The sequence below is a fragment of the Rousettus aegyptiacus genome, unplaced genomic scaffold (genome assembly GCF_014176215.1).
Source record: "Rousettus aegyptiacus isolate mRouAeg1 unplaced genomic scaffold, mRouAeg1.p scaffold_m13_p_3, whole genome shotgun sequence".
NCBI lineage: Eukaryota > Metazoa > Chordata > Mammalia > Chiroptera > Pteropodidae > Rousettus > Rousettus aegyptiacus.
In genome coordinates this window covers 2,033,670-2,046,714 of record NW_023416306.1, presented here as the reverse complement: position 1 = coordinate 2,046,714, position 13,045 = coordinate 2,033,670, and the positions used below count along the sequence as shown (strand labels likewise).

At 67.6% G+C, this 13,045-nt stretch overlaps 1 protein-coding gene across 4 annotated transcripts in view; it reads left to right on the top strand.

Annotated features, from left to right (window-relative positions):
* Positions 1–2,608: 2,608 nt before the first annotated feature.
* The window catches only part of BRD3 (bromodomain containing 3), a 30,119-nt gene continuing 19,682 nt past the window's right edge, over positions 2,609–13,045 (top strand). For 2 of the 4 annotated variants that reach the window (XM_016128793.2, XM_016128791.2), the window contains exon 1: positions 2,609–2,755. The gene's annotated coding sequence lies outside the window, so the exon portion shown is untranslated. Of the gene's footprint in view, positions 2,756–9,451; positions 10,410–13,045 lie in introns of those variants that run through there. The other 2 variants (XM_016128789.2, XM_016128790.2) reach the window with 2 other exon arrangements.

Here is a 13,045-nt window from a genome sequence, read left to right as displayed (position 1 = left end):
GGGGCATGGTGGATGAAGACTTTACCAAGGAGGGGGAGGCAGCTGAGGCCCCAGGCCCGTAAACCCGAGCACGGGTTTAAGGCCAAGTGCAAGCTTTAAGGCCTCCTGCAAGGAGTCTTCTGGGCACGAACGGAGCAGCTGCTTTAGCCGGCAGAGGTCTGGCTGCACAGAGGTTTGCAGCTGGAGGCTGGTACGTGGGACGGGTGCTCCACAGAGAAAACTGATGCATTCCGCAAATATTTCTTGAGCACCTACAGGGTGCCAAATCTGTTGTAGGCCCTAGAAACATAAAGCCTGGCTCCCATGGGGCTGCCGCTCCGGAAGCCAGAAGCCAGTAAACGAGCCCAGTGAGAGAGAGATCAAGGCAGAGCCATAAGCCATGGCCAAGGGGGGGGCCACGTGCCTGGCTTCTCACACATGCCCTTTGCCTCCCTCAGTCGGGGCGGCAGGTCCTATTTTTGTCCCCCTTGACAGATGAGGAGACCCTGGTTGGGGAGATTAAGTGACTGCGCTCTGGGCACTCAGCAGCTGCTGGGGGCCCACCCTCAGTGGTATTGAAACTCCAAGAGCCCAGGAAGGGAAGAAATGGTGGCCAGTGGTTCTGGGCACAGAGTCACCTGAGTCCCTTCCTAAGGCACCCCTGCTTCCCGAGAGGTCCGAGGTAGGGGGCCCTGCACTGAGCCTGAGGAGTGGTGGGCCAGAGGCCAAGATGCCCAGGTTCAAGTGGCTGTCACATTCCTCCTCAGACTTCTCCAGCTGCGGGGAGGTTTGCTCCACGGCACGAGTGGGCAAGCAGGACCTGTGGGCATGGGAAACGGAGGCGAGACCTGGGCCCTTCCTTCAGAGCCAGGTCCCCAGGTTCCGGCCATGCTGCCAGGGGGAACTCCTCTGGTCAGTAGGAGGCCCAAGGAGTGTCATCAGGGTCCTGGGCATTTGGTCCAGCAGCCTCGACAGCCTGGGTGGTCAGGGCCAGCTTCTGTAAGGTCGAGAGCAGGTGGAGAGGCTCTCGGCCTTGGGGGATGTGAGGTGGATCATCCTGATGGGCAGAGGGCTCAGGATGTCCAAGAGGGTGAGACCCAGACAGCAGGATGGGGGAGCAAACCCTTGGAGGTGAAACAGAAGCCTGAAAGTGGGGTTCCCACACGGGCTTGGGGACAGATGCAGCCAGGACGATGGCTCGAAGGGACCAGTCTGTAGGCCCTCACCTTCTCTCCCTTGTAATCTGAAGAGGCGAAGGTCTTCCCCAGCCTGAGCCCGGCTCTAGAGAGCCTCGGAAGTGGCCGTAAGACATCTTAGATGCCCAGCAGGGGACCGTGGGGAGGCTGAGGAAGGTTCTCCAGCAAAGCGTTTCCCAGGACCCCAGGCTTTGGCATCTCCTCTCCTATATATTGGTTCTGTGACTCAGAGCAAGTCACTTCACCTCCCAGAGCCTCTGTGTCATCACCTGTAAGCCTGGGGCGTGGGACCACCTGGCCCGGCCGGGCGGTCTGGCACTGGCCCTGCTCAGTGGAGCAGGCACTCCCTTTCTTAGCTCCCATTGCAAAGACGTGTGCATTTCGGAAATGGAGCTCTTGTCCAATCTCAAATAAACCCAGGGACCCAGGGGCTGGGATGGGTCCGGCCCACAGGAGGAAACTCCGCCTTGCAGTTGGCAGGTACAGCGAGGAACTTGTTTGTTTCCGACATTTTTTAGGGGTGGGGGGTCTAATGTACACAACGCGAATCCACCTTAAGTTACAGATGGACGAAACTTTACTTCTGTATACACCCAAGGAATTGCCACCCAAAGAAGAGGTTAAACGTGTCCACAAGCTGAGCCTTTCGAACTACGGAAAAAGGGCTGGAGTCCTTGTTTTTACCTTTGTGGCGTACTCCTGGGGTGTCAGGCCAGGGACCTTTGAGCTCATTCTTTCCCTATTGGGCAGATGGGGAAACTAAGGCTGGGACGAGGTCTCCGGGCGGAAACGGGGACACCCCCTGCTCCTCACCAGTTCCGAGACTCGGGCCCAGCCCGGGCTACTTGTGGTACGGAAGGCGGGCATAGTGGGGGGTAGAGGGAGGCGGGCAGATGAGGGCGCGGCCAAGCACGGCTCCTCCCTGGGCGGAGCGGCCCCTGCGCGCGCCCCGACGCCCCGCCCCCGCCCTCCCGCGCGCGCCCCCGTTAGCCTAATTAGGCGCGCGGTTTGTTTACAAACACGGGCGCCGGGCAGGTGCGCGCCGCCCTGACCGTGCGCGGCCGGGGCTCCGGGGCGGGCTCCCGCCTCCGGCTCCGGGGTCTCCCGGGGCGGGTGGCGGCGCGCGGGCGGTCGCTGGCGGCGCCCTCACCTTTTCCACGCCTCCCAGAGGCAAAAGGGGATTCGCCCGAGGCGCGCGCCCCCCGCGCGGGCGGGAGGGCCGCCCGCGGCCCCGGCCTCGTCGGCGCGTCGGGGAGGTGGGCGGGCGCCCCGCCCCCGCGCGCCCCCCGGGCTGGGCCCGCTCGCGGCCGGGTCGACGGGGCGGGAGGGCGGCGGGCGGGGGCGCGCGGGGCGGGGCGCGGCGCCGGCGGGCCGGGACATGTAGTTCGCGCGCCGCGGCCTCCCCTGGGCCGCCCCGGCGCGGTCCCGGCCGCGGACTACGACTCCCGCCAGGCGCCGCGGCGCGGCGCATGAGCCCTGCTCGGCTCCGGCGCGTCTATTATGCTGCCGGGGCCGGCGAGCCAAAGAGGAGCCGGCCGCGCGGGCCGGGAGGGGACGGCCGCCGGAGCCGCCGAGGCCAAGTACGCCTTTCTCTTGCTTCCTTGCGCGTGCGGGGCGGCGAGCTGCGCGGGCGGCGGCGGCCCGGGCGGGCCGGGAAGCGCGGCCCCCCGCGCCCCGCGCAGGCCGCCGGCGCGTCCGGGGAGCCCGGCGCCCGGGCCGCCGCCGCCGCCTTTGTGCGCGGCCACGATGCAACAAAGCGCGGCGGCCGCCCGGGCGCCCTCCCCTCCGCCCGCTCCCCCTCAGCCGCCCGCGTCCCGGGCTCGGGGGCGCCGCGGCGGCCGGGGCGCGCAGCCCGCAGTTGGCACGGCCCGCGAGCCCCGCGTCAGCCGGCCTCCCGCGCGCTCTGCCTCTCGGAAGGGATTTTTTTCCCCCCTTTCCTCTGCCCGCCATCTTTTGGAGGGGGAAATCGGGGAGGACGCGGCGGCGAAGCAGCGCGGCGCGTCCCGGGCCGCGCCGTGCGCTCCGGCGCCACTTTTCTCGCGCGCGTCCCGCCTGCCCGCGCTCCCGGCCGCCGCGGGGCTCGCGCTGGGGCTGTCGCCGCTCGCCGCGGCCGGGGCGGGGGGCGAGGCCGGGCGCGGGCCTGAGCGGCCGCCCCGAGCCCACGGCGTGACGCGGGGGCCGCTCCTTCCTGGAGTTAGGGGCCTGGCGCCGACTTTGAGCCGCTTCGCGGGGTCGTTGCAGCCAGGCCGGGAGGAGACGCGGGTCCTGTTTTGAAATCGGCCAGAAAAAAGCGCTTAATCCGGGCGAGGTCGAGTTGGAGCGGGAGGAGCACTTGGGGTGGGCACCGGCGTGACAGCATGTTACAAGCCCATCGGGGAGAGGTGCTCGCCCCGAACCTCGAGTGTCCATATGTTCCCGGTGGGCTCCCCGTGGGTAAAGCTGCGGGCTCAGGAGAGGCGGGTCGTCTCCGCCCACCGGTTGCTCTTGTGAGGACAGGGCCGGGTGGAGGTCTGTTCTCGGCCTCCTTTCCCTCGGCGCCATGGATAGTTTTGGAAAGAAGAAAGTGGGAGCATTGAACGGGGCCCGCTACGAGGCCCACCTGGGCGCATCTCGTGGTTTGTCTTGTGAGTCCCCCCCCCCCCCCCGCGTCGGGCCCCACCCCCAGTGTCCTGCAACCCTTGGTTTTCCGCAGGGGCGCGTGTAACCAGGCCTCTCCCGTGTTAACCGGGGGTTGCGTATCAGTGGGCACATTACCTGGCTGGAGGGCCCCCTCCCTTTCCGGCTCTAGCCCCACCCTTCCCCCAGGAGCAGCGGGAAACTTTACTGCCGTTTTGCAGGTCCTTTGTAATGGGGCTGCTGGACTTGGGTCCGCAGAGTGGCCCCGGGGAGCCCGAAACCTCCAAGTTGCCTGGCATGGCATTTTTCTGGGGTGATTACTTTTGGCTTTCAAGAGAGGGTGGGTCAGGAAAAGGTCCGAACCCCCTGCAAGGGTCAGCCTGGCAGGAGTCTGGACTCCTTCCCCGCCCCTCCCCCGCAGCCCCGATCCCGGGCCTCTCATTTGCAAATAAAGGTCTGTGTTTGCCTTGTTCTGTCTTGAGGCCTTGATGTGTGTTAGTGGTTACAGATCAGGAAAGATTGGGCACGCGTTGTGCCGAGTCAGGAGGCCGTGCCAGGAGGGGGTGAGGGCTTTCTGACCTTTCTGATGACCCGAGTGTCTGGAAACCCACCACTGAGCAGCTCCTCCTGGCTTAGATCCAGTCCCAGCCCCCCACCGGGCGTCCGGGGTGGGGGTGGGGGCTTTAAAACGTTTCTGGGGTGGACACTCAGTACCGTTGTGATGTTTGTTTTGTTTTATTAAAAGTAAAGTGATTGCTTTTCTTCGGCAAGAGCTCACGTGTGCTTCGGAAGTGAGCTTCGAATAAGGGAAGGGGTTTGTAAACATTCTGCTCCCGCCTTTGACTCACTGAGCCGGGACAGGAAGAAAGTGAAAGTGGGGGGGGGTGTGCCAAAGTAAACCGCCCAGCTCGCCTCCTTCCTGCGCCGCCGCCTCCAGACTGGCCAGCTGCCAGCCGCTGGAGCCCGGCGTGAGGCTGCGGGGAGGTGCGCGGCCGAGCGTGCCCCCGGGGAGCACCGGCCCGCAGCGGAGCGCTTGGCCCAAGCGTGTCTGTCTGGCTTTCTGTGCACTGCTGCGGCCTGCTCTCTCGGGAGAGCAGCGTGCTGCTGTGGGCCCGTGGGCTGGGGTCGGCGAGGAGAGGCTGTCCCCAGACCCTAGGCGCCCCTGCCCCCCAACCCCCAGCCTGACTGCAGCTGGGCACTTGCCTGAGGCCGCTCTGCAGGTGTCTGGCTGTGGGGCAGTCAAGTCCTGGGCTCAGGAGTGTGGGTCGGTTCGTGGCCCGGTCCTGTGTTGTGTGCCCGACGGGTTGTCAGGACGAGACTCTGCCGTCGCGCATCGGGAGGCGGGCGTCTGGTCGAAGCGTCTTCCTTGGAAAGGAAACTAGTGGATTGAGGCAGCCCCCTCCTTGCCTTCTAGAAACTTGGGTGTCGGGGGCCCGCCCAAGGCTCTGCCCCCTCGTTCCAGTAGAAGAGATCAACAGGTGTCTGAGTCAGGGGTGCTGGCTGCGGCCCAGGTGGGGGCTGGCGCCTCGAACCCTCTCAGCGTCCCCATGGTCACGAAGCCCTCGGGTGCCGGCAGCCCTGCTCCTGCCCGCGAGCAGCGTGGGGCTCTGAGGGCAGAGTCACGGTTCAGGATCGTTCCCGGCTGGTGGCTGGCATCCAGAGCCTGGCTGCCCCCCGCGGGTGGCGACCCAGCCGCCGGGGACCGGGGGCGGCGCGGCCAGAGGCTCTGGGCTCTGCCGCCCCAGTGCCCGGGGCCGAGTGCCGTTCTCTTGCCAGCGTCTACCCACCCTGTACTCTGGCCCCCCTCCGTGCTCGCCACGGGCCCCGAAAGTGTTGGGACGGTCCCCGGGAGTCAGGGAGGGGTTTGGGAAAGGCCTCGTCCACGCCTCGGAAGCGAAGCGCCGCTCGGGCCCTTCGACCTTTCGCACGTGGCGGGGAGCTGGGCATGGTAACTGGCCCGGCACCTTTTCCAGAAGTGACGCCGAAGAGGGGCCCGGCGGGCTGGAGGTGGCGCCCGTGGCACAGGCTCTAGCCCGGCTTGAGCCGGGGCTCTGGAGGGCCTGTTTCGGGAAGGCTGACCCTTCACCCTTGGCGCCAGCCCAGTGCCAGGAGCCGGGTGTCGAGACCTGGGTCTCTGGCCGTGGACTCGCGATGAGGCGCGCACCCCCTCTGACGTGTGAGCTACCTCCAGGGGGGCCTAGCCGGGCTGTTGGAGGGTCTGGGGTGGCAGGCGACAATGACCATGTGACTGCCATGTTGGGATGATGGGCACCCCCCGCCATGCCGGCTGACCGAGGGGCAGAAGGAGACAGAGTAAAGACCACAGAAGCCGCTTGGTTCACACAAGCACCGCGGGCCGTAGTGGACACCTGGGCGCTGGTGGGCAGTGCCCTCCGTGACGGGCAGGCGGGTGCCCAGCCCCGGGACCCCAAGACGTTGTCAGTGGTGGGTGGCAGGGCAGGGCTCCCTGGGGCTCCCCTGTGCCTGGGGCTTGTGTGTTCTCTCTTTAGGGCTGCAGGCTCCAGACAGCCTGCCTTGTCAGCAGGAGTGGATGGGCACCTGTTCTGGAAAGGTGTGGACACCCGGGGGCCTTGACTGTGGGGCGGAGGGCACGACCCTGATTTGCTGAGGCCAGGGCCGTCCTGGGTCCTGCTCTGGGCTCACCAGCTGGCCCCCCATCATGCTGTTGGTCCTGACAGGCAGCTGGAGTGAGGGGTGGGCAGGGCCACTGCCCTTGACATCAGGTGGGGGCAGTGGCCCTGGGCTCCTGGCCTCCCGCCCGCCATGCTGCGTCTCCCAGGCCCCGTCTCAGCTCGTCAGTGGGGCGCTGGGTGGGGGGGCCTCCTGAGGGCTGCTGCCCCCGGTCCGAGGGTGACGCCCGGCAGGAGGACGGAGGCTTGATGGGGACGGCCATCTCCTCAGGCAGGTCTGGAACACGGTGTTTCTGTCCTGCTTGGGGCTGCCGCCTGTGCCGGGGATGAGGGGGAACACGCCTGGAGGGCAGCGTGGGGCGAGGGCGGGGCCGGGCTGCGAGTCTGCGCCCACCCCAGCAGGCGAGAGCTGGCGGCAGGTGCTCTGGGTGCCTGGTCTCCATGATGAGGGAGCCAGAAGCTCCGGAGGTCCCAGCCCCCTAACCCTCTGCCATCCGGGGAGGGGACGGGTTTGGGGCAGAAAGGCAAGTGCTGGGGGACATCCAGGCTTGGCGCGGGTTGGTTTGGGTTCAGGGCCCAGTCGTGGGTGGCAGTGGCCTTTCTGGGCCCTTCTCTGTGCAGCGGGGTGTGTGGAGTAGCACACGGTGAAGACTTGAGTTTGCTTGTGTCAGGCCCTCCAGGGGGAGGGGCTCTGCCGCGGGCCGGCCCCCTCCTGTGATCGATTGGACCAGCCCTGTGGGCAGCTTCCGGCACCAGCCTGAGCTGCTAGAAGGTGCCCGGGCTGGGCGGGGCCTTGGTGCTCATGGGGCCGGACCCGCGTGAGTGGGACCACCTGACCCAAAGGGGGTGCCCTTTTTTCCTTCTCTAGGACAAGGTTCGGGGGCTGGTCCCACTGTCCTCACTCACCTGAGGACGCTCTCCTTCGAGCTGGGGGTCTCTGTCCCCTTCCGGCCCCGAGGAGGGGCTGTTCAGTGCAGCTGGTGGCCTGGCCGCAGGGAGGTGCCCTGTGGGGGGGGGCTGCTGGGGCTCCTCAGAGGAGTGACACCAGGTTCCAGCCTGCCAGGCGGCTGGGCCAGAGCTGTTCCCGAGAGCTGGGAGTGGGGGGTGGGTCCGGGGAGGGGAGGCTGTCCCACAGGAGGCACCTCTGGGACTGTGATTCTTTGTGTTTCTGTTGGTTTTTCTTGGGAAGGTGACAGACGGGGGGCGGGGCAGAGCCTTACAGAAATGAGAAGGTGGCTGGCCTGGCCCCCTGTGGGTGAGCAGTGAGCTCCCCTCGGCAGGGCCAGAGGTGCCCCTCTAGTGGGCGTCTTGGGTCCCGTGTGAGGTTAACGCTCTGGCAGGAAAGGGAGTCTCTTGAAGGGGGTGTGAGGCACCCAGGTCACAGAGCTACAGTGGGTGCAGCGCCGAGAGAGTCGGGGGGGGGGGTGATGGGAAGGGGACTGCAGCCACAGGCACCTTCGGGCGACGCTCCAGCCTGGACTTCTGCTTGGACCGAGCTCACTGGGCTGGCCCCTTGCTGTGTAGAGAGCGGGTTCCATCTAGACCCAGGGCTCAGGGGCCCTGGTTGGGGCCGCCTCGCTGTGGGCAGAGGCCCCTTGGGCGGCAGCTGTGGCGGCACTGGTGTGCGTGGGCGGGAAGTGGCGGCCAGCGGGGCCCAGCAGGGGGTGCCCCCCCTCCCCCACCTGCCCGCCCTGCCCTGGGGCCCCTGGCTGGCGCCCTGAGGCCCCCTCCCCAGCCCCACAGCAGGAGGCAGTTGGCTATGTCTGTCACTGAAGCCGTGGGGCCCATGTGGATCCTGTTTCCTGACGCCTGGAGGGCTGGCCGCAGGGTGGCCGCCGGTCAGCCTGCCTGTGCAGGCTGCCCTCGGCCCCCTGTCTCTGCAGGACCGTCTGGATGGTTCAGGGGTCGGGAGTCTGGTGTGGGGTGCACCTCTTGTTCGGGACCTGGGCTGTCTTCTGGCTGGGTGGCCTCGCGCCCCTTCACCTCTGACTTCCCCCTGGAAGACGGAGCTCATGTGACCCCCAGCACTGTGCCGGATGGTGCAGGGGGATTTGGGGCTGGAGTGAAACAGGGCACCCCCAGGGGCTTGGAGGCCCGGTCCTAGGGGAACAAGAAAGTGAGCCCGCCCCGCCCCCTCGGGAGGCTGATTCCAAGGCCACTTTGTTGCTGGTGGGGATGGCGCCTCCCAGCTGAGGCCAAGGCGGAAGAGGCCTCGCCCCTCCCCCTCCCCGTCTCCCTGCGGAGATTTGGGGGGCTCACCGGCTGGCCTCCTTCCTGCCTCTGCCCAGCGGCCCTCAGAAGCCCCCCCCCCATCTGCATCCCCCCCAGTGGTCCAGGCTCCGGCAGAGTTGGGGCAGCCTTGCCCCTTGTCACTCCCCCAGCCGCAGGCCCAAGTAAGGGCTCCGCGCGCAGGGCTGGGCTGGCCTGGAAGTGCCCCCTTGGCCCTGCCCTGGCCACTTTCCAGCCTCATGCTTCGCCCTGTGGCTGGCAGCACCGGCGAGTGAGCGTATCTGCTCCTCCATCCCACGCCTGAAGGACGGCGTGCCCTGGCCACCGCTCACGGTCCATCTGTCCAAGAAAACCGAGCTCTGCCTGGGGCCGTGCCCGAGGCTTCGCCTTGTGGCAGGAGGCTGTTGTGGCTGCTGCTGAATTTTCTGGGTGTTTTTATAGCAGCGAATAGCCAGAGGTCCCCACCAGCTCCCCTGTGTGTCCAGGGCCCTGGTGCACCGCTCTGAGCTGAGCGAGCCTACGGGGACTGGATTTCTGTGTCGCCAGGATTCCCGTTCCCTTGGCGCGGGGTGAGCAGGGATGTGGCCCTCGGGCCAGCCCCATCTCCAAGATGGGAGACTCCACCAGGCCACCTGCCCATTCGCGTGGGGAGGATGGGCCAGGTGTCCTGGGCACTTCCCCGCGGGCTGGGTGCCCCCGCCCTCGCAGTCCCCACAGGGCCCCTGGAGGGCGGAGTGGCCGCCCGCACGCCCCCCCCCCCACCGCCTCCCTGGCGGCTGCCCACTTCGGACATCTCCGCCTGGCGCCCTGGGCCCTTGGATGCCGCCGGATCCCTGGTCTGGGGCTCCGCCTGGCGTCCGCGGGCCCTGCGGCGCGTCTGCGTCTCCGCGTTGCACGGTTTCGGATCCTCTCGGGTCAGGGCCAGGTCGTCTTTGACTTTCACCCAGATTGGCATGGGCCACCTCCCCGTCCTTGGCGCAGCCCCGGGAAGTGCGGGGCCGTTCTCTGGCCTCGCCCTGCCCTGCGGTGCCCAGGGCAGAGTGAGTGCTCTGTCCATGGGGGAGTCCCACTTCCGAGCCGGACGGGAGTCCCGACACTGGCCGTGGCCGTGACCATGACCAGGAGGGTTGGCTGCACAAGGAGAGCGTTGTCTGTGCGATAAGTAGCTTTCCGGAGTGCGGTGGCCGCCGGGCCTGCGGTGAGCCTTGGCCGTGACTGCCGCAGGAGCTGCTCCCGCCGGGCGGCGCTTCGGCCTGACCCTTTGGGCCGCGTTCCAGAAGGCGCTACCAGCCCGCCCGCCTCTCAGTGGGCCAGAGGGGCTGGCGCTGGGGAGTGCGAGCTGCGTGTTTGCCCCAGAAGACACCCCCATTCCCCCAGCGGCAGGCTGGGGAGCAGGGCAGATGCGCAGCTGGAGAGACCTCACGTCTGCTGTCTTGTCTGAGGGTGCAGGACCCACAGTCCCCCACCACGCCTGGGGTATTCCACCTGAGCGCCACCCCACACGCCGGGGTCCTCCCGACCAGGCGAGGGCCGGGAGGGGAGTAGGGAGCAAGGTCGCTTCCCCGGGATCTCACAGTTCCTGTGTGGGTGGGGACGCAGGGCCCTGAACCCTCCTCCTTTCGGGGGGTAGCAGCTTTCAAATGCAGGTGGAGGCAGAGGGACGGTCCCCGCGGCATCAGTGAGAAGCTGACTCCAGACGCGTCCGGTTGACGTGACTTTCCGTATCCCTCTCCCACAGGTGAGGGCTTTTAAAAGTTAAAACCGCAACATGGCCATCGGCCCCAAACCATTAGCGCAGAGTCCAGCAGGTTCTTGGACGGCCGGCGTCGAGGGCGGTGCCAGCCCCCCATGGGCTTTCCACAGGCGTCTCACAGACCGGCCCAGGGCTCAGCACTGGCGTCCGGACCCTGCTGCCCGCAGTCCTGCGGGGGGGGAAGCCACGGCACCTCTGTGACCATGGGGCAGGGCGCGAGCCCTCGATGGGTGGCAGCCAGGCCGGGAGCGGGCGTGCAGACCCCAGGGCTCTCCTTGGGGTCCTTCTGTGTGGCCTCCCCGCAGGGCACTGCCTGGTGTCCTTGTCAGCACTTGGCAGCCTGGCCACGTTTTTTAGCTGCCTGTGTTCTTTTGCCCCGTGGTCACCTCCAGTGCTAGGACCAGGTCGGGGAGGCGCAGGGCCCTGGGCTTGAGTCCCTGCATGCCCACGTGGGTGGACCCGGGAAGCAGCCCCAGGACAGCGGGGCCTCAGCTTCGTCGTCTGTGCAGCGGGCACAGTCGCGCCCCTCGTGGGGTCACCCGGGTGTCTCGCCCTCCGCAGAGAGGAAGCGCCGTGGCCATGGCCGCCACCCACTCCTGCCCGGCCTCGCCCAGGAGGGCGTGGGGCTGTGTCACGCGGGGCAGGGCGTGCAGGTGGGACCTGGCTGATGGTGTTAGCACGACCCCGTCACAGGTCACCGGGAGAGGCCACTCCTGAGAGTGCGGGGGGACGGGCAGCTGCCCCACGGGACAGGCGGGAATCGGCGGGGTGATTCCATGTCCCTGTTCAGGCTTGAACTCCACGGGGAAGGTCGGCTAGTGGCCTAAATGTTAGTTTTTTACTGGAAGCAGCATTGCCTTCTTGGTGTTCCGGGGTGTCCTTCTTGGTCTCGGGGCGTGGCCACGGCCCCCCTCCCAGGCAGGGCCGGCTGAGGGCACAGCACAGCTGCTCCGCTGGCCAGCCGGGCGGTGGGGGGCCGCGGGGGGGCGCCTATGTTCACTGTCGCTCCTCTGTGCTGTGCCCTGACAGGTGGGCTCCGATGGGATTTCTCAGACAGTTGGGTGACGCGGGGGTGGCCACCTGGACCCCAGGGGCTGGCAGCTCTGCCGAGGCTGAGCCCAGACTTGGGGGTGTTGGCAGCCCTGACATTTCTTAGGCAACATGCCCTTAAATTCTCCTCTCGGGAACAGTCTGGGCCGCTTGCTGGGCCTGTCCCCAGGCCCCAGGGCAGTGTCCCCACACCTTGGAGGAGGAGGCCCTTGACCGTTGACCCAGGGCAGCTGTGGCAGCCCCTGGCTGTCTGCCCGACGGTGCTTGCTTGGCTGGTGTTTGAGCAAAACAAATTTCTTTACACTATTGCTCTTTGCAAAAGAAACATCTTCTAAAAAACAAAACAGAAGGCCAGCGCGTTCAGGACTGACGCAGCCAGGGAAGCGGACCGGGCGCCGGGCGGGGTCGCAGGCCCGCCGTGTCGCGCCCCTGGCCGCAGCGTGGCCGTCTGGTCTGGGGCAGCGTCCGGGGGCCAGGCCAGGCTTTCTCTGTGTCCGTTGCCCTGGACTTGCGCTCACCGTCACTTCGAGGACAGCCGACTGTGAGGTGGCCGGCTCTCGGGTCTGGGCCTGTCCTGCAGTGACCAGTGCAGTAAGCAGGTGCGCGGGCCGGGCGCTGCTCAGCCCCAGGGTGTGGGTTGGGAGTCGCCCTGGCACCCCCGCCTCCGCCCGGCCCAGGCGCAGGGCTCCTGCGGGGTCCTGGGCTGCAGCGCTGCCCCTGGGTGCCCACCCCAGGGCTGTGTGTGTCCCGTGAGCGTGGCTGGAGCTGCTCCCCGCTCAGCCGCAGGTGGGGAGCTGTGGCTGGAGAGGGGGGCGCAGCCGAGCGCCGGGCCGAGCCACGCCTGAGCCTGCAGTGGGCCGTGCCCGTCCGTCGTCATGCCCGGAGGCGGCCAGCCTGTCCCTGGCCAGTAGCTCTGGGCCCTCCCGTAGGCTCCATGTGCCTCCAGGTCAGTTTCAGCCCCCGGCTGTACCCTGCCCGCTTCCCGGCTCCCTGGGCCGAGCAGCAGCACTAGGTACTGGCCAGCCACCCGCTCACGGGCTGACTGCCCTGGGAGGGGGCCGCAGCTCAGCACGTCCTTCCCCGCGGTGGGCGCGGGGCCGTGCGGTGCCGAGTGCTCTCTGCGTCTGACTCCTCTAACTCAGAGAGCCCGTGGGGACGCGGGGGGCTGGATGCCATGGCTGGCACAGGGCAGAGCTGGGACTGGGAGTGGCAGGCTGGCCCCCGGGTCTGCTCTGTGGCCCTCAGGCGCCGGGGGTCCGGGGCGGGGGTGGGGGCGGTATTCCAGGAGGTTCCAGAAGGCCCTGGCAGGGGGTGGCCTTGGAGCAGAAAGGCCTGGAGGTGGCGAGGTTGGGAGCCTGTTCCTGCAGTGAGGGAGGGCGGCGGCCATTGTGGCCGCAGCAGCCTGGACAGGGAGACGAGTCACCCGTCGTGTTGGGCCCCGTCGGCCTGAGGGGGGACAGTGCTTTTATGCTGAGCAATGGAGCCACTGCAGGGTCTGGAGTGGGCGGGGGACTTGCTTTGGCCTGGGTGGGTTTGAGCAGGGCCCTGGTGCTGGGGAGGGCTCCGCCTGT